The sequence below is a fragment of the Pleurodeles waltl genome, chromosome 9 (genome assembly GCF_031143425.1).
Source record: "Pleurodeles waltl isolate 20211129_DDA chromosome 9, aPleWal1.hap1.20221129, whole genome shotgun sequence".
Classification (NCBI taxonomy): domain Eukaryota; kingdom Metazoa; phylum Chordata; class Amphibia; order Caudata; family Salamandridae; genus Pleurodeles; species Pleurodeles waltl.
The window spans coordinates 696687731-696707690 of NC_090448.1; the positions used below are offsets into that span (position 1 = coordinate 696687731).

The window sequence follows — 19960 nt, forward strand, 5'->3', positions numbered from 1 at the left end:
CTATTCCACCACCTGCAAACCTCAAAAAGGGACTGGCTTCCAGCAGGGGACAGTCACACCACCCACCCAGCAAGGCATTGCACAAACACAGAATGGACAGTGCCAAGGTCCCTGCAGCGGCTGTCAAGATAGGGAAGGGCCTCAAGCCAAAGGGCACATCACCTCTCGGCACGATGTCACCTGGGGAGGGGGTGGTGAGGACTAAATCATCAGGGATGGCAGCCACATGCACCAGTCACCACCGCCGCTCCGACCACCAATTGCACCGCCGCTGCCACAACATCAGTCTGCAGTATCCTCCCCAAGGATCAGCCATCCGAGGCTGGCGGAGACGGTATGGTGTCTCCATCGACCCCGACAGTCACTTGCACCACGGCCAGCACTGTCAGCATCTCTGCCGCCTTCACCACCATCAGCACCGCCACGTGCACAGCCGATGCCACTCTGATGGTCAGCCCCATCCCCAGTGTGCAGCCGTTAAGAGTCTTTTAGAGTCTGCAGGTGACGTCCTGGACCCTGGACATGCCACTTAAGACACCACCTCCAGCACTGACACGAACCAGCAATTGGCAGCCTAAGTCGCCGCAGGATGGAGAGTGGAGTATCATGCTACCAGTTCCGGGTACATCGCCTGGCTGTGACACCCAGGTGAGACGAAGTCAACATGCCAGCATCACTGGGCACAAAGACCCCTCCAGAACCAGTGGAGAAAAGCATCCACTAACCCAGTCCTTGGCAGGATGAAGCACTCTGGGCACAAAGCCCCCTCGAGAACCAGTGGAGAAAAGCATCCTCTAACCCAGTCCTTGGCAGGATGAAGCACTCTGGGCACAAAGACCCCTCCAGAACCAGTGGAGAAAAGCATCCACTAACCCCGTCCTTGGCACGATGAAGCACTCTGGGCACAAAGCCCCCTCCAGAACCAGTGGAACATGTCACCGACTTGAGAGACTGTGGCTTTGCACTCCCCAGGACCACGCAGTTGAGTGTTGTGAGGTGAGTGGTTTCCCTTCCAAAGACTGTTTCCTCCGTGCTTTTGATGGCATTGGTACCACCCAAGAAAAGCTCACGGATTGGTGCCTTGTAATAGTGTGGGTGGTACATTGTCTTCCGCCTGTCTGTTGGCGATGTCCGCCGCGGTGTTTGTTGCTACCGCCGTGGCGGTCGGAGTCTTAAAGTGGCTGTCTGTGCTGGCGGTTTCCGCCATGGTCGTGATTCCATTTTTTTGACCGCCGGCCTGTCAGCGGTATTACCGCCTCTTTATCACCGACCACCAGGGTTGTAATGAGGTCCTAGGTGTCTTGACAATGCGCTTTTCAAGAGTCTTCCTTTGGGCTAGTTCGGGATTTTTTATTTGGTCTTCGGGTGCTTCCTTAGACCTTCGATTTTAATTGTCGTGAACCGTAGTGGGTCGGAGAGTTGTTCCACGGCCCCCATGTGCGTCTGATTTGCGGAATTCGAAATTAGGATTTTTGTTCCCTTCAACTGATGTGTGTTAGCCGGTTGCAAGGCTTGATGCGGGGTGAGCATATCTCTGTGTTTTATACTGCTTGGAGCTATGATAGATCTGTCAGTCTCCCTGTTCCCCGGCACCACCCTCTCCCTCGGTCTACATCTCATATGGACTTGTAGTTCCCAGCTACTACGTGAAAAAATTAGAGGGAAAGGAGGAAGCAAAAATATTACCACATAGAGAGTCTGGAGCAAAGACAAGAACTTGTCAAGGTTTGCCCGAACTAAGGGAATGGACTGGGTCAGCTGGATGTTCTGGTGGACCCCCTCTACTGACTCAGCCCCATGCCGTGCTTTAGCAATCTGCCGGAACTTGCTCATGTACTGTGGAGGTTATGGAGTCTTCACTATCTCAACTGTGCAGGAGACCTGGCTCCCAACACTGGAGGACAGCTTCACTTCAGAACCAAAAAGGGGCCTCCATTTGGCTGGAGGCCGTTAACTTTCTGGGGGTACTATTGCTGCTCGGACTACACAACAGACATGCTAGTCCTGACTGGGTGCTTGAGAATGGGGACCTTTTTGATGTGATCTTTGGAATTCGCCCCAATTTGGCTTGTGAGTGCGAGGACCTAGGGTGCCAGATTTTTAGCCATTGGTCGGGGAGCCACCCAGCCCTCCCTCCCCAGACTGCCCTCTCCCTGGTGTGTGGCCAACCGATCCTGCCCTGGGGATGAACAGCAGCAGGCTCCCACCGGCACCCTGAATGGCAGACTAGTGAGAATATCCGATTGACAGCCGCATGGCAACCCTGAATTTCCCAAAAGCAAGTAAGGGTTTAAATCTCTAATATTGTATTGTTCGTCCTTTTCTCAAGTTTAGTACAGTGAATTTTAAGGTGTGCCTGAAATGGATGATTTGCATTGGGGTTATTAAATTTCCTGCACGTTTGGGTTCTGTGTCTGTGTGAAGACATTGCTTCTCCAAACAGTTACCCCTCCCTGCCGCGGTTGTGGCTCTGGTCCTTGTTGGCCTGGGTTTCCTTTCTGTGATTGCTGATGCCATGTGTTGGTCCAACTACCTCACCCCTGTTTTGGCGGTGTGGCAGTGGATTGACTTCCCTGCGGCTGAATATAAGGTGCACTCAGATTTCCTTGAGCTTAGTTTTGAGGATGGAAATATTGCGGGGGCTGGCCCTGGCTTATCGACTTCTGCTCTTAGTGAGCATTGGGTCGGCATCTGTCGGCTACGTGGCCCATTCCGTTGCAATAGTAGCATTGTATGGGATTTGGCTGCTGCCAACCTCCCTGGCTTCTATTGTTGCTGCCATATTGAAACACTTTGGGGTCTTGCGGTGAAGCTCCCTTTATAACTGGTGCCATTTGCATGCTTGCGGCCAACGTGTACTCCTCAAGGACAGTCTTCCTCAGTCTATGTTGGGCAAACTTATTCGTGTCCCACTGGGCCTGCTCCTGTTTTTCCCTGACCTTTTTCTGTTTTATTTTGTGAAAATGCAATATGTGGCTTGACCTCTCACAAGGGTTTGGTGTCTAGCCCGAGTCTACACTGTCCAAACCGCTTTGCATTTTGGTGCACACCCCCTTCTTTAGGATATTGTAAAAGAAGATGACCTGAGGGCCATTATCGGTCTATGGCTGTCCTATCTCCTGTCCCCACTGTTCGCTCATCATGTCTAGAAAATCTATTAAGGTCTCCCCAGGTTTCATAGTTTCTGCCATCAACCCTCCTACATTTGGGCAGTCAAGGAAAATCTCCCTCAAGGACGTTCATATTTGGTACCTGTATGTGGCCCCATCATGCTTAATTTTTGTCAGCATGATTAGTGGGTTGTGGGCTTGGGGGAACACTGTGTTAGTCTTCTCACCGATAATGCTACTTAGCAGATATTAGCATTGCCATTTACTAGGGTTATTCCTACGGTATTCTCCTCAAAGCATGAGATCCATTTCTCTGACCCATCCAACAAAGGAGGCAGTTTGGTTCTTAGCCATTTCTTATCCATCTGAGCCCATGGCACATAGGTGGTCCCTGCTCTCCTCATGCACACGCAAAGGTGCCATCTTGGTTCTCCTATAACAAAAATTGCGCCAGGTTACCTTGGTCCCTGATTTTCTGGTCTGCCCATCTTCTTTGCTGGGCTCATGTGCGGCATGGACCCCAATCAAATGCCTATCCCCTAATTCTTCCTCGGATTCTTCCTCAACTGGGGCTCTGTACTAACCCCTGCTCTTCTCAGGTACAGAGCGCACCACTCTACTCTCTCGTTGGGGTTCCAGGGTGCTCGCTCTCGCTCTCTCTCTCCTCAGTTCACGTCTTTCTTCTAAACCCCACCTAGATTGACTCCTTGGTTCTGAGCTATGTGCTGTTCTTCTTAGTCAGGACCTGCCTTCCACTTCACTCTCTGTTGTTTCTCCGGCTACCTGAGTATTCCCTGTGGCTCCCTCCTCGGCATCAGATCCTGAAGGACTGAGACTCCTTTCCTCACCCCGCTAGTTTTCTCACTGTCCAGAACTGCTATGAATCTCCCTGTCACTCTGGTGCGTTCTCCAGAACCAGTCTGAGTATGTGTTTTCTGTGCCGCTGAGGTTTGGTGGCCCGAACACAACGGAGAAAGGGGGGGTCGGACTTCGAGGACCTCTAGCGCTGGATTGGATGGTGCTGGGATCGCCTGGGATTGTTGGCCTGTTAGTCTGTCATGTCTGGACCTGACAGCTTGTTGTTCGGGAGGGACCCCTGGGGCTCCCTTGGTTGGTGGATTGTCGTAGCCTAATAGCAGGCATCCGGGAGAGCACCCCCATATGGTGGGGGAGGTGCAGATGCCTTGTTTGCTGGTTGTGGGTTAGTATCATCGGCTTGGGCTTCCTCAAAGATGGCCCATAATTCTAGTAGTGCCTCTCTTTTGTCCTTCCTTTGCCCTGTGTATTTTCTTCATATGTATATTCACGTGTGTTCAATTATGTTGATTGCAAAGGTTCCCTCTTTTGGCCAGGGGAATGTTTGGGCCTTTTTAGTGTGTGTAATGTGTGACAAAATTTGCTTAGCTTTTTTGCACGCATAGGGAACCTGTTTTGTATATACTTTAGAGGTGATTCCATGATGGGTTTTGGGTAGTCTTTTAGGGGCTAGTTACTCTTTTTAGCTTTTATGCTTTTAGGGGATCTTGAGTTATACGCATTCTAACTTTTCTGTTTTTATAGAATTTTAAGTTTTATTCTGGTAACAGGGAAATATGCACACAGGGATTACCAGTTCTACTCTGGTAGTGGGAAATATATACATGTGATTACTAGTTCTACTCTTGGTAGTGAGAAAATATACACATGGGGAGTAATAGATCTAATGAGCTCAATGTTATTCACAGATGCATCAAAATTAACATTTAACAAACATAAATGCACATGAAGGATCACAACCTAGGAAAAAGTGCAATTGTTATTTCAAAACAGCATGAAATTTGGCGTTCAAATAGCGAACCTTACTTCGGCATCAAATAGCTATTTGTGAGAATCAGCAACGTCTTCATAGCACATTAAATCATCGACAAAACGCAATACTCAAGGCAAAATACAATTACTTAAATTTACTGGTACAGCACATTGAGTCATCAACAAACGCAACACTTAAGAAAAACCCAGTCACATTAATTTACCAGCGTCATAATATCAAAACTACACCATCTCAATTGGCACAACAAAAAGCTGACAAGGCACAAAAATTAAAGGGAACGGCCTGTCAGAAATACCTTAGCCCACTCCTAGTGCATATTATTCTGTGATTAGGGGAACCTCTGCATGGTGTTCGGAACTTATAATCTTGTTGATATCAGCTCTGGGGTAAAGATAAGAACAATTTATATGGGAAAAGAAAGGAATCACTTCTACAACCCTAGGCCTTCTTGGCCAAACACAAACTATGTCCAACCTCCTGGATCTTAATCGTTCTAGTTCCCTCACTTCCGAATTACACCCTATGTCACACCCAGGGGTCCTGCGTACCATATGAGTCTTGCACAGCGGTCCAAGCAAACACACCTCTCACTTTTTTCAGATACTAACAGTGTTAAGAAACCGGTGGTACTGAAAAAACCTCTTTAGCCTAGTAAGATTGAAATGTGGGCCCTATATCACACCCAGCCACTATGCATACATTCTGTTTCACGCCCAGCAATCCAAGCAAAAGGCACCTCTTACAACAGAGGTGCTAACCCCATATCACGCCCAGGGCCTTTTGAGTACAATCTGTTTCATGCCCAGCAGTCTAAGAGATCCTCAATCCAAAACCAAAAAACGGTTCAAGCAATATTCACCTTCCCTGATGCTGATGATAGAAAAAAAGGGTGACTTCTGCGAGTTATGCAGGATATGCTTTTCTTAGTTTTCCACACGCCAAACGCTAGGAATAAGGCTCTAATGTAGCCTCTTACCCTTCTGATGGGTGGCTTTGTGACGGATCTCCGCTTCAAGGATTCAGCAAAACTCTGAATCAATTGGGGCATCTGCTCACCTTTCTTGTTGCGCAAATGTGATTCCCCCTGGGCAGGGTCTCCTTCCTTCGGTCGCAGTTGGGTCCAAGGAATCAGCCCCTATCTGGTTCACCAAAATGTCGCTTGAATGCAAAATTACCTTAAAAAACAAAAGACAAGAGAGGCATCTGGAAAAACAGGAACAGTTTGTTTAATTAAAAGTTACAGCCAGAAGAGCAGTTACAGCACCGGGGTCAGAGGCTTGTCTCTCAATGTACATCAGATTGTGGTAGGCTTTTATACATTTCTCTGAGTACCATAAAGCAATAACATTTCTTTCTTGGTTAAAAATGGGAACAGTTGTCATGGTGTCATAAATACAGCTCCAGATACTGAATGCAGGTGGGCCTCAACCTTGCATGGACATAATGTGGGCCAGTGTGTATGTGTCCAGATGTTCAGCCTGAGGGATGCATGGTTGCTGCGTGTGCTGTGTTCTGATTGGTTAAGTGTTCCTAACTACACGTCGCATCTAACTTTATGGTGTTTTTGGGAATACACACACCCATCCGGTCATGTGTGTTTTATTTGAGCCAATCTCCGGGGACCACTGTGGTATCGCTGAGCCTATCTCTGGGATCTGATCTAAGTTTTCCTGTTTGCACATTTGTCTGCCGGCTAAGTGTTACCCCACCTGCAACCTGTCAGTCCTAGGTCTCAGAGGCTGCCTGACCACATACCTACCTGCTGGGGATGACAGAGAGCTCATGACTGGGGAATCTAATAATGGTGATGCGACTTCGTTCATGTATATGAATGTATCGCAGTGTGCATCAACATTGACTACTCCAATATTAACATGTATGTATACAGACGATCTCTATACCTTTGACCCCTTCTCTCCAGAGAATCAACCTGGTGTCAGTTGCCTCACAACCATTGGGGACCTTATTGGCCTTAGATACTATCACCTCATTCGATGGCCTCTGATTACAATGATACCTTTTATGACCATAGACCATACCCCAATATGTGCCCTCACAAATGACAGTGGAGTTCTTTGTCAATCTGCGCGCCACAAGGTGGACCTGGGATAGTGTAAATATATATATATATATATATATGCACACACACATGCACACATATATATATACAGTGCATGATTTACCCCCCCTCCAGCGAAACCAAATGGCAGCCATTTTGTTTGGGGATCAGCCCTTCTTGTATATTTCAAAGTGTTTGCCCTGGGGGGTGTTTTGCCACCTGTAGGGTATTAAAAAAATATTAAATGTACAGAAGGTGAGCCTACCAGGAGGAAATTAAAAATGTCTCAAAGATTTTGCACCAGGTTTGCATGAGTTTTTAACAGCAACATGATGCAAAATGCATATTGACATTTATAAAGCTATACAAATAGCTATTTCCATTGCTTCATAGAAAAAAAAGGTAACATGGGGCATTGCACTGCCTTTGCCTCAAGGGAGGCATTTCATGAGTGGTGCATGGGTGTTTCTGTGCATCCATCCTTGTTTTGTGAGGCAAATCCATGTCTACAAACACTTGTAAACATGGACTTGCACCAAAATCCTGTGCCTGCTGAGGCTGGCATAACATAGAGAAAGATATCATTTCTCGTACTTTTCGGGTTTCATGTTTGCTGCCTTTTGCAGCACACATATGTAGAGGAAAAAGCCCCAAAGGTTAGCTTTTATGCAGGAAGGGACTCCTTCCTGCACAAATAAAATACTGACCATAACACATATATCCTTGCTCAATGGCAGAAGGGTGCCTGATTAGGCGCAAGGCAGCACACAAAGTGCGTCAGTACATTTAGAGAGCCGAACTGTCTATGGTTTGGAGGATATGGTGCAGTATTCCTTTCTCCAGATGACGCAGCACAGCAACTTTGCTCGCTGCGATGGAACATTTCTGCCATGAAGTATGTTGTGTTGTTGCCTATGTGGCAAGATGAAGCAATACTTTGTGTCTTTTGTTAGGGCCTTTGTAGAAGTTGTTTAGAAGAGTTAATTGTATAACAGCATCAAGTCATTTTGGGGTTTTATGCTTTGTCACACACATATTATAAACATACACATTCACCCACTAATTACCCTTCATACTTTTTCCTTCTACATAGGACACAGTGTTTTAGAAGTAAAGTCTAGGCAGTTGCAGATAGTCAACAGAGATTGTGTCTCATGGTTGACTGCTTCCCATGCAGTAACTCAAGTAATGGAGGACAGCTCTGAGGCAGGACCAGAAATGGAGACAGCATCTGAGGGAGAGGAAAATGGAGCAGAATCTGGAACTGATTTTTCAGTTGGCAAAGTTCCATTCGATGACTAGTCCTTCAGCGATTTTGAGGAACTTGGTCATGGCAGTGATGATGTCCCTTTGCTAACACAATCTATGCAGTAGAGCAACCATAGCAGGGTAGACAAACCCAGAAAGCAGGCTGCAGCAAGCATAGAAAGAGTGCTCTCTTGGCAGTCCCCCAATTTAGTGCAGCCTCAAATTCCCCCATTTACTGCAAACGCTGGCTGTAAAGCCGATATATCAATTGTTTTCTGCCAATTCACTTTGTCCATTTTATTTTGGATGTTGACTTCCTTGAGGAAATTGTGCAGCAAACAATGTTTGTACTGTAAGCTCAAAATGGGGTTAGTGCCCAAACCAAGCTTGCAGTCCTACTGGTCTACTCACACAGTTTAAGTAACCCTGCTCTTCGCACTATACATGAACAGAGATGATTGTTTGCTACTGGAGCGTCTGCTGCATTTCAATGATAACTCTGCTGTATTTCCCCAGGACCATCCAGACCATGACAGGTTGTTCAAAATTCAGCCTGTAATGGAACATCTGTCTGTAAGGATTCCAGAGATTTATCCTCCTGGAAAGAAAAAAGCCATTGATGAGTCCTTGATTCTATACAAAAGGCAGCTGATGTTGAGGTAGTATGTACTGATCAAAAGAGCTCATTATGGAATCAAGCTGTATATATTGTGTGACAGTTCTACTGGCTATGTATACAGCTTAAGAGTGTATACAGGAAAGGACTCTGCCCTAAACCCTGTAGGTTGTCCTCCCAGTCTAGCAGTCACAGCAAAGATTGTGTAGGAGCCACTCCTTCACAAAGGTCATAGCCTTTATGTGGACAATTTTTATACCGGAGTAGAGCTGTTAAGTGTTCAGTGAGCTGTACAAAGCTGGCACTGTGGCAAAAGGAACAATTCAAAGTTGCTGCAAAGTATTCCCATAGGAACTTGTTTGTAAGAAACTTCAAAAATCCCAGAGCACTGGACTGCATTCCAAAGACCTCCTTGCAGTCATGTTCTCTGATATGCATGATTGCATCACTGCAATCATGATTAGAGCACTCTATCATGGTTTGGGGTCAGTTGGCTGAAGTTCACGAGCCCACCTGTATACTTGATTACAAGCATATGGGCAGAGTGTATAAGAATGACCAGATCCTTCAGGCATACAACTCGGGTTGTAAAAAGTCACAGTGTTATAAGAAGCAGTTGACCCATCTGATCTAGACCACAATGGAAATACTCATGTCTTTCCTTGACATTCAGTTGACCATCATTTAAAGTCTTACAGCTACAGAAGCAGCAGCCTCCACTTCCTACGCTTTGCAGGGTGTGGCATGGCTGCAGGATCAACACTTTGGCAACAGCAAGACTCAACCATGTGGCTATTGCAGAGCCTGCTCTAAACGAGGAAAGAGGCAGGAGACCCAATGTTTCTGTCCTCAGTGCTCATCTCAGCCAGCCCTAAGTTTCATACTTGCTTTATCTTGAACCATACAAAAGTGAAGTATTGGGAGACTGACTGAGCTGGAGCAGCAGTAACATAATTTTTAATGTCTGTGCATGGATACATACCGTCCATGGGCCAGTACTTTACTAGGTAAGCGGTCATACCATTTGTTTTCCTCTAACTGAGGAAATTACCGCGGTCAGAATGTGGTAGGTGTTCTATTCCCATATGACAAGAGCATTACAGTCATGACACTACACATACAGGTGGATGGAACATAGGCCCTGTTATCACCCAGTAACCTGTGTAGCAAAAACAGAAACTCTCCAGTAATCTTTGAAGTGATCTTTAGGGAACGTAGGCAGTGTTCCCAAGGATGTTTTCCTTAGTTTCAAAGGTAGATATGTTTACTCAGTTTGAGGAACGTGAGCCTTGAAAGGCAGTCTTAGACACCCCCAAATGGCATCCACGACTGAAAGGAGTTTAATTTAGCACAGTTAATACTCTAAAGGAGAATGAAATACATGTTCTTGGACGTCAGGTAGTTATCAATAAAAGGCATTAGTAAAGGATCACCTGGCAAGTATACAGCATTAATCAGGGCTTTAAAGGAGACTGAGACCCGAAATGGTAGAAAAAGCTTAGACTATGTGTGCATTCACAGGGATAACGCACAGATAGATGTAATCAAGGTAGTAGAGATACACATGCTGTCACTTCATCTTCACCAAAGGTCTCAACCCCATTAGAGCTACAATCACCCCAATACTCAATTAGTCCCTCACTCAATTAAGCAGATTACTCCAAACCAAAAATAACTCAGCAGCCAGTCTCCCCCTCAACCTCTGACCACGCACAAACCTTGCACCTCAAAGAACTTCACTAGTTCCCCATTCACAGCTCTCTTTAAAGTCCTTACACACCCATTCAAAGCCTCTCACAACACTTGCCCAGTGTATTTCAAAATTGCCTCAGATTTCAGAAACCTGACAGACACTTTTGCTCAGCCAGACTTGCACTCGCACACATCCCATGCATATCCAGCACCAGAACAGCCAGCAGTGGCTTCTCCTATCTTGCTCTGGAATTAATTCTGGAATGGACAAGCCCCTGCACATCTGCCCCACCCTTTAAATATATTACATTCAGCACAAAGCTGAAGACTTCGCTCTTCAAGTAGGTGAGTCTATAGATCATCCCTGACTACATCTGCATCAATGGCAGGATATCTTCCCAGGTGAAGACACAAAATCACAGGGAAATCTACAGGGAAATCTACATCCAACACTACATGTATGGGTAATATATTTGTTCAGCTTGCCATGATCATCCTCCCTCAGAACATACTAGATCTTCAGTTTGCCTTAAGACAACTGCGTTACAATCACAGCACTGCACATAACAGTAGATGGGGCTAGCCACGTTCTCAACCCGGTTTTTCTTGATAGATTAGGACATACTCTTTAGGGAGCTTAGGAAAGTCTTTTCCAGCTTAGTTTCCAAAACAGATATGCTCACACAGTTTGAGGAATGTGGGCCTTTTAAGACAGCCTTGGACACACTCCCACCTTGCCTCCACAAACTGGAAGGAGTTGGATTTAGCACAGTGAGTGTACTAAAGGCGCATGAAATACATGTCTTACTGAGCCTCATGTGGCTGTATTGGGAACCATTAGTAAAGGATCACTAGGCACATGTTCAGTAATGCTCTGAATGTCAAAGGATTCAAGTGAAACTCACTTGTCCCAAATATGTGATCAGACAGGGAGTACTGCTATTGAATGAATCAACTCAAAACCAAAAAAAAACAAATTGGTGAAAGAAGTGCACCCCAAGTGAAAGAACACCATTTTACACAATTACGATCTTTGTTTAAAAGCATTTGTTGGAGTAGTACTACATATAAAAAGACAGACACAGCTGACGCTTTATCCAAATGCATCCACAGTGTGGCTACAGTTGTGGGCTAGACAGTGACAGGGTCTGTATTTACCAGTGTTGATGCCATTTCAACCCTATTCAGAATACAAAAGTCTCATCGGGACATATGATGACCTAGGGAACTGATGTGAAAAAATGTGTGATTACAAGATAACACCAGAGCTAGGAAAATGACAAATGGGAATAGTAAAAAGGCAACCAGTATGTATTTTTCAGAATTCCCATTTCTTGGGTGTTCTTAAACTTCTTTCACCAGTTTTTTTTTTCATCACTGCAACTCTGTGTTTATTTTAGACAATGCAAGAAATATGATGTGACTCTATATGGCAGCTCAAGTACTGGTTGCTATTTATGAACGTTCGACGGATTTGTAAACTGGCCTTTATTGTTGGACCACAATGGTTGCTTGAGTTGATTAATTCAATAGCAGTACTCCCTGCCTGATCATATATTTGGGACAAGTGAGTTTCACGTGAATGTCTGTTTCATGTTGAAATATTTATACCTGTATTCACGTGAACGTTTGGGTTGCTCTTGTGTTTGAACTAGGTTAACTGAGCTGTCTTGTTACCGCAAGAGCTTATAAGGGATACGTATTTGTCTACCCTAGATTTAGGGTTGTCTTTTTTTCTCTTCTCTATATCTCTAATTTTTCCTGGACACTATTACCTCTTTTGAAGAAACCATTAAGCAAAGAGTATAATGTCAGTTAGAGAAGAGCCACTTTACACAGAGGAGTATATAGCCAAAGATATTAGAAGTCCCTCCCTTTTTTGTTCAAGCACCCTCCTTCCGATATCTAGCCCTAGACAGATATTGAAAGGGTGAAAATGAAACATGTACGCACTGAACTACATGCTTGCATGCTTACTAAGTATTTAAAAGCAGTAATTATTCAACTGGGGCTACAAGTCCGTAATATCCCAGGAACTTTTAGGGAAGACAAGCAATTCAGGGGAGGCTTTAGCCATATTGCCACCACATGCTCACAACACCGATGGTCCTGGGTATAGAGTCTGCACTAGAACACAGTAAAGAGGAACTGAAGCAAATAGCTGAACTGGAGAAATAACTGTTGGGATGCGATAGTTTAAAAGACACCACACAGGCCTTAGAGAAACTGAACAGAAACGTCTAGGAGAATAATTGAATTGAATTGAAAAAGAAAGCTGGCAAACTGCAGAAGGATATTAAAAACTTTAGCAAAGAAAAGGCATACCCCTATCTGTTAGACAACTTCTCTACACACCCCTCCCTCCAAACACGTCACCTGGGGGAGATAAAAAGAGAAAAGACAAGTGACCTTCTCTGAATCCTCAACAGGCTCTGATAGTTTGAAAGATCCTGGGGAAGGTACTAGCAGTGACAACTCTACCCCCAATCATTTTTTAGGGAAACCTCCAAGAGACAAAGGCAACAGAGGGAATTGGGGGCATCAATGGGACCAGTTCCCAGGGGAGCGCCAAACCTGCATATGGTATTACAAGTGGGGGCCAGAGAGAAATTGATTATTTTGCCTCACGATGAGCATACCACTACAGAGAACAAGACTGAAGTCCGTAGAGTCCCTGAACACAATCTGTGTCCAACACAATCAATCCTACTATTTAATTTATTGCTACATGCATTGAGTGAAGATGGGATTTTCATCCTGAGCAAGGGACTGTCCCTTGCAATCACTGAACATACTGATTTTTTCAAACTAAATTCAGTACTGTATCGTTTCTTCAGGAAATACAACATTTCTTTTACAATAGAGACTCCCCATTGCTCACATCGGCATCCCAACTCAGACCAGCTTCTTGTTTCACACCTTCCAATGCCCTGATGCCAACTGAAATTTTAGCATTTGAGAAGGTGGTTTTAGAAGACATAAATAATCTAAGAAGTAAAAGGTATTTCACACCAAATAACATAACTTGGTCTGAGAGACGATCTCTCAACCCACTGAAATCAGTCACCTCCATTAAAATTAAACCAGCAGATAAAGGAGGTGGTATTGTGATACAGGACAGGCATTTTTCTGAAGCTGAGATAATGCACCAGCTCAACAATCCCAAACATAAAGAACTGTCATCTAGTCCCTTACCAGCCATTAAGCAATGTATTTTTTAAACCACATACCAGGGTCTACAGAAAGGATTCATCACACAATCGGAATTTGAGTTTCTCAATAAAGAATCCCCCAGAACCACTGTTCTATATACTTTACCAAATATCCTTAAGAATGTATCACACCACCAATTTTGTCTGAATGTGACTCTGTCCTTGATGCCAGTACATTAATACTTTCATCAAAGGTTTTGTCCCTGCTTTAGACACGAGGCAGTACATACATGATTAACATGACTGAAAGGTATGGATTTTGACTCAGAACATGAACTCTTGGTGACTATGTACGTTGAGTCTCTTTACACAAACATCCCCCAGAGAGACAGTATTGAGGTAATCAGGAACATCTTAGACACTCTTCCTGCCCCTTGCCATGTCCTAACTGAGTTCATAATTGAACTTCTAGAGATTGCCCTATCCAAAAACTATTTTCTGTTCATACATGACTATTATGCATAGTGTTTCGGAACTTCCAAAGGAGCAATTTTCGCTCCAAACCTGGTGAATCTTTAAGTGGGACACTTGGAGAAAATGCTTGTTAACGCTAACACTAACCCTTTTCAAAGCAACCTTAGTTGCTGGGAACGGTACATTGACAACATCTTTTTAATTTGGACAGGTACATAGACAATCTCTAGCTGGTCACCCAGTACCTTAACACCTGTCAAACCCATATCATATTTACATATAATTTTGACCAACACAAGATACCCTTCCTTGATCTCCTAATCCAGTGGTTCCCAACCTGTGGCCTGGGAACCCATGGGATTCCGTGAATCCTCCCCAGGGGGTCTGTGGCTGCTTGGATAATTAAATAATATTAACCCGTTAGGTCCCCAGCTTTCAGTAATGATTCAGTGGGGGGCCCCAACAATCCAATAATGATTCAGTGGTGGTCCCCAGATCCAGTAATGATAAAGTAGGGGTCCACATAAGTCAAAAGTTTGGGAACCACTGTCCTGATCCTCAATAATGACAACAATCTTATTGTTACCCTTTTTCGAAAACCCACAGAACTTATTACATTGTTAGAGTACAATAGTTTTCATCCCCGGGCTCTCAAAGATGGACTGCCCTTTGGCCAATTTCTTCATCTCCGAAGGAACTGTACTTTGAAGAGTGATTATTTCAAAGAAGGGGCTATTCTTAGCACCAAGCTGCAAGAGTGAGGTTACCCCAAATGGATCGTTAAGAACTCAATGAAGAGGGCTAATCCCAGAGAAATAACTTTACAACTCAAGGAAAAAAAATAAAGCTCCTTCAGACAAACATTTTCTCCACATGCAAACAAGATAGTCAAAATCATTAAAAAACATTGGTCTATCCTTAAGACTTTGGACCCCTCATGGGATACTCCCCTTTTCTCTCACAAGAAAGGGAGAAATAGTAAGGATTATCTAGTACATGCAGTCACCAGGATTCCAAGTACCAACTACACATTGCCCTCCCTAATAGGTTTAGACCCAATCAAAGGTCACTATAAATGTGGAAATTGTGTTGCTTGCAAATATAAATCTAACACAAAACAGTTCATATATAGAAATATAGATATTTCTTTACGACATCATACTAACTGTGCAACTATTAATGTCATCTACAGTATATGGTGTCCATGGGACCTTAATTATATTGGGCAAATGACCCAGCAAATTTGCACAAGGATCAGTCAACACAGGAGCCGCATCAGTTGCAATATAGAGACTGCACCATTGCTTCAACACTTTCAAGAACACCAGCACACAACAGAAGATCTCAGATGGCAAGTGATTGAAAAAGTCACACCATCACCAAGAAGAGGAGATATGTCACAGAATTTACAGAGACTCAAATGTAAATGGATTGAGAAATGTGACTCGATCAGGAATGGTCTGAATACCACGTAGGAATGGTGTAAACAAATTGCACTTCTGAACTAATGCACTTTCTGCCATTTCACTCCATATTGTTGTGATGGGATCAGTGCAATCATTGCACATACATCATACAAACTATGTTTATTAGTACATGCCTTGGCATTGCTTCCCAGGAGCAGTACCAGTGATCTTGTCCTAAGTGTTGTATTTTTGTTTGCCAGCACCACTATTATGGAATTGTCATAGGTCTTCCTTAGACCATCTATTATAACAATTCCTTCACTATTCATGCACCTGATGTTGAATGGCTTACTGTTTTCATTTTAAAAGTGCGTCAATATCCATTATGATGTGTGTTTGATGACTCCCAAAGGTAGTTCACACACAGAAGAACAAGTTACTTACCTTCGGTAACGCTTTTTCTGGTGGATATACTAGCTACCTGTGGATTCTTCACCTTATGAATTCGTCCTTGTGCCAGCATCCGACGGAAAGTCTTCTTCATAGCTGTCAACGTCGACGAGGACGTCATAATGGCACAGCTCCACGTGACTCCGTCTGACGTCAATGTGCCAATAAGAGGTCCTCGTTGGCGTACTGACGTCAGTTTCACCTCATTTTTTACTTGCCTTTGAGGCGAACAGGTGAGAACCGACCCATCAAAAACATAAAGAAAAAAATATATATATACACACAATAACATTTCCCATTAAATGCATATATTTACATAGATACATAAAAAAAATATATATATATATACATATATACATATCTCCAGATAAGCAAAAATTAACCATTACAAGATAACTGTGAAATCAGGCAGGCAACGGGGGAGGCGGGAGGGACTGTGAGGAATCCACAGGTAGCTAGTGTATCCACCAGAAAAAGCATTACCGAAGGTAAGTAACTTGTTCTTCTGATGGATACAACTACCTGTGGATTCCTCATCTTATGAATAGAGTCCCAAAGCTGTACCGCACTCGGTGGTGGGTGACCGCCTGATTACACCAAGAAATCTTGCAATACCGAACGAGCAAAATGACTGTTCCTCCTCACTTCAGAGTCCAAACAATAATGTTTTACGAAGGTATGGAGGGACGCCCAAGTTGCCGCTTTGCATATGTCAACTAATGGAACTCCTCTCGCTAGGGCCGAAGAAGCAGACTTAGCCCTAGTAGAACGGGCCCTGATAGCTTCAGGAGGAACTTTCTTCGCCAGAGAGTAACACATTTTTATACACAGGATGACCCACCTGGAGATTGTTCATTTCTGGACCGCTCTGCCCTTTCGCTGTCCAACATACCCTACGAACAGCTGATCATCCAAACGAAAGTCTTTCGTCCTCTCCAGGTAGAAACTCAGCGCCCTCTTAGGGTCCAGCCTATGGAGCCTCTCTTCATCTTTAGAGGGGTGGGGAGGAGGGTAGAACGAGGGAAGGGTAATAGCCTGCCCTATATGAAAAGGAGTGACAACTTTTGGCAGAAAAGCGGCCCTGGTTTTCAACACCACTTTATCAGGTAAAAACATGGTAAAAGGAGGTTTAGCAGAAAGGGCTTGAAGCTCCCCAACCCTCCTAGCAGATGTAATCGCAATTAAGAAAACAGTCTTTAAGACCAAGTATCTCAACGGACATGAATGCATGGGCTTGAAAGGCGAACCCATCAAAAACGTCAATACCAGATTCAAGTCCCACTGAGGCATGTGAAAGGGTGTGGGAGGAAACTTATTAACTAAACCCTTAATGAACCTATTTACAATCGGAGATTTAAACAAAGAAGGTTGGTCCGGAAGACAAAGAAAAGCCGACAGAGCCGCCAAATAACCTTTAACCGTAGCTACCGTACAGCCTTTCTTTGCTAAATTAAGATCAAACAAAAGAATATCTGAAAGGTGGGCCTTCAAGGGATCTTTTTGATTTTCTCCACACCAAACCACAAATTTTGCCCACCTACATGCATAAATGGATTTAGTGGAGTGTCGCCTGGACGATAGAATAACATCCACTACATCCGTTGGGAGAGAAAAGGAACTCAGGTTGCCCCGTTCAATCTCCAGGCATGAAGGTGCAGGCTCTGGAGGTGGGGGTGTAGAACCTGCCCCTGGGACTGCAAGAGGAGGTCTGCCCTGAGCGGGAGACGGAGCGGAGGGCACTGAGAGAGTTGAAGCAGGTCTGTATACCATACCCTTCTCGGCCAGTCTGGAGCCACCAAGATGACTTGAGCCCGGTCTTGACAAACCTTCCTCAAAACCTGAGGAATCAAGGGTATGGGGGGAAATGCGTAAAGCAACTGGCCGCTCCAGGACATCTGAAACGTGTCCCCCAATGCTCCTTGTCACGGATACTGGAGGCTGCAGAACAACAGGCAATGTGCGTTCTCGTGAGTGGCGCATAAATCCACCTGAGGCGTACCCCACATCCCGAAGATGTAGAGGATCAGGTCTGGATGGAGACACCACTCGTGATCAAGTGAGAAGTGACGACTGAGACCGTCCGCACGTACATTCAGAACTCCGGCCAAATGATTCGCTATTAAGCAAATATGATGGCCCTGAGCCCAGGACCAGGGCCGCAGAGCTTCTCTGCAGAGAAGGTATGACCCTACTCCTCCCTGCTTGTTTATATACCACATTGCGGTAGTGTTGTCTGTTAAGATCTGAACTGACTGACCGCAAAGGGAAGGGAGGAAGACCTTGAGCGCCAAACGTACCGCCCGCAACTCCAACAGATTGATATGCAACATCTGTTCTGCTGGAGACCAATGACCCTTGATCTCCAGGTCCCCCAGATGAGCTCCCCACCCTAGAGTGGAAGCATCCGATATCACTGTGGCCACCGGAGGTGGTAGTGAAAACGGTAAACAGTTTTCCTTGGGAAAGGTTGCCGTCCACTGTCCACCAATGAAGATCCGCTACAGCGTCCTTGGAGATCTTTATTGAATCCCTGAGATCTCCTTTGTGCTGGAACCACTGCCTGCGGAGGCACCACTGAAGAGCCCTCATATGCCAGTGAGCGTGAGTGACCAACATAATGCAAGAAGCAAACAGACCTAGCAGGCGTAAGACCTTGAGGACTGGAACTGCCGCTCCAATTAGAAACATTGGAATCAGCGCCTGAATGTCCCGAACCCGCTGAGGCGGGGGGTAGGCCCGAAACAATGTTGTGTCCAGTACTGCCCCTATGAACAGGAGGCGTTGAAAGGGCTCCAGGTGAGATTTGGGCACATTTACAGAAAAACCCAGATCGAACAACAACTGGGTTGTCATTCGCAGATGAGACAACACAAGCTCTGGAGACTTGGATTTGATCAGCCAATCGTCCAGGTAGGGAAAAAACGCTACTTCCCTTCTTCTGAGCTGTGCTGTAACAACCGTCATCACCTTCGTAAAAACCCGAGGTGCTGAAGTAAGTCCAAACGGAAGGACCGCAAACTGGTAGTGTTGCGTCCCGACCACAAACCAGAGATACTTCCTGTGCGACTTGATTATCGGAATATGAAAGTACGCATCCTGCAAATCGACAGACACCATCCAGTCTCCTTTTTCAACGCCAATAGTACCTGCGCTAGGGTCAGCATTTTGAATTTCTCCTGTTTGAGGAACAAATTCAAAATCCTCAAGTCTAGGATTGGTCTTAGACTACCGTCCACTTTGGGAATCAGGAAATATCTTGAATAACACCCCTGACCCCTTTCCTGCAACGGCACCAACTCTATTGCGCCCTTTGACAACATGGTCATAACCTCCTGTTGCAACAACAGAAGATGGTCTTCTGAACAAAATGAGGGACGGGGGGAAAGGGAGGAGGGAACTCCTGAAACGGGAGACCATAACCTTTTTCCACAATTCTTAACACCCACAAGTCCGTTGTAATCGACTTCCACTTCTGTAGAAAAAGACTCAATCTTCCCCCTACAAGAGAAGTATGGATGATAAAGTGGGGAAAACTAGGGCTGCTTCTGCTGTTGTCCACCGGAGGAGGATGAAGATGACAGCTGCTGGGCTGGCCCTCTGGCTCTACCCCTACCCCGCCCTCTAAAGGCACAATAGGGCGGATTGGCAGGCTGCTGGGCCAAGGACTGTGACCTCTGAAAGGCAGAGCCACGAGTGAACCCCCGAAACCTGTGAAAAGGTCTATAAGATGTTGCAGCAGAGGTCTGTAAGCCTAAGGACTTAGCCGTCACCCGACAGTCCTTAAACCGTTCAAGGGCAGAGTCCGCCTTGTCTCCAAACAGCTTTTGCCCATCAAAAGGTAGATCCATTAAGGTGGATTGAACATCCAATGAAATCCAGAGGACCTTAACCAGGCATGCCTCAGAAGTGTCCAGGCCAGTCCGTATAATTTGTTGTGCAGCCG

At 45.1% G+C, this 19960-nt stretch overlaps 1 long non-coding RNA gene across 2 annotated transcripts in view; it reads right to left on the bottom strand.

The window, feature by feature from the left end:
• The window catches only part of LOC138259863 (uncharacterized), a 407800-nt gene that overhangs the window by 136953 nt on the left and 250887 nt on the right, over positions 1-19960 (bottom strand). For both annotated transcript variants that reach the window (XR_011198768.1, XR_011198769.1), the window contains exon 2: positions 5977-6095. This is a non-coding gene — a long non-coding RNA (uncharacterized lncRNA). The remainder of the gene's footprint in view (positions 1-5976; positions 6096-19960) is intronic.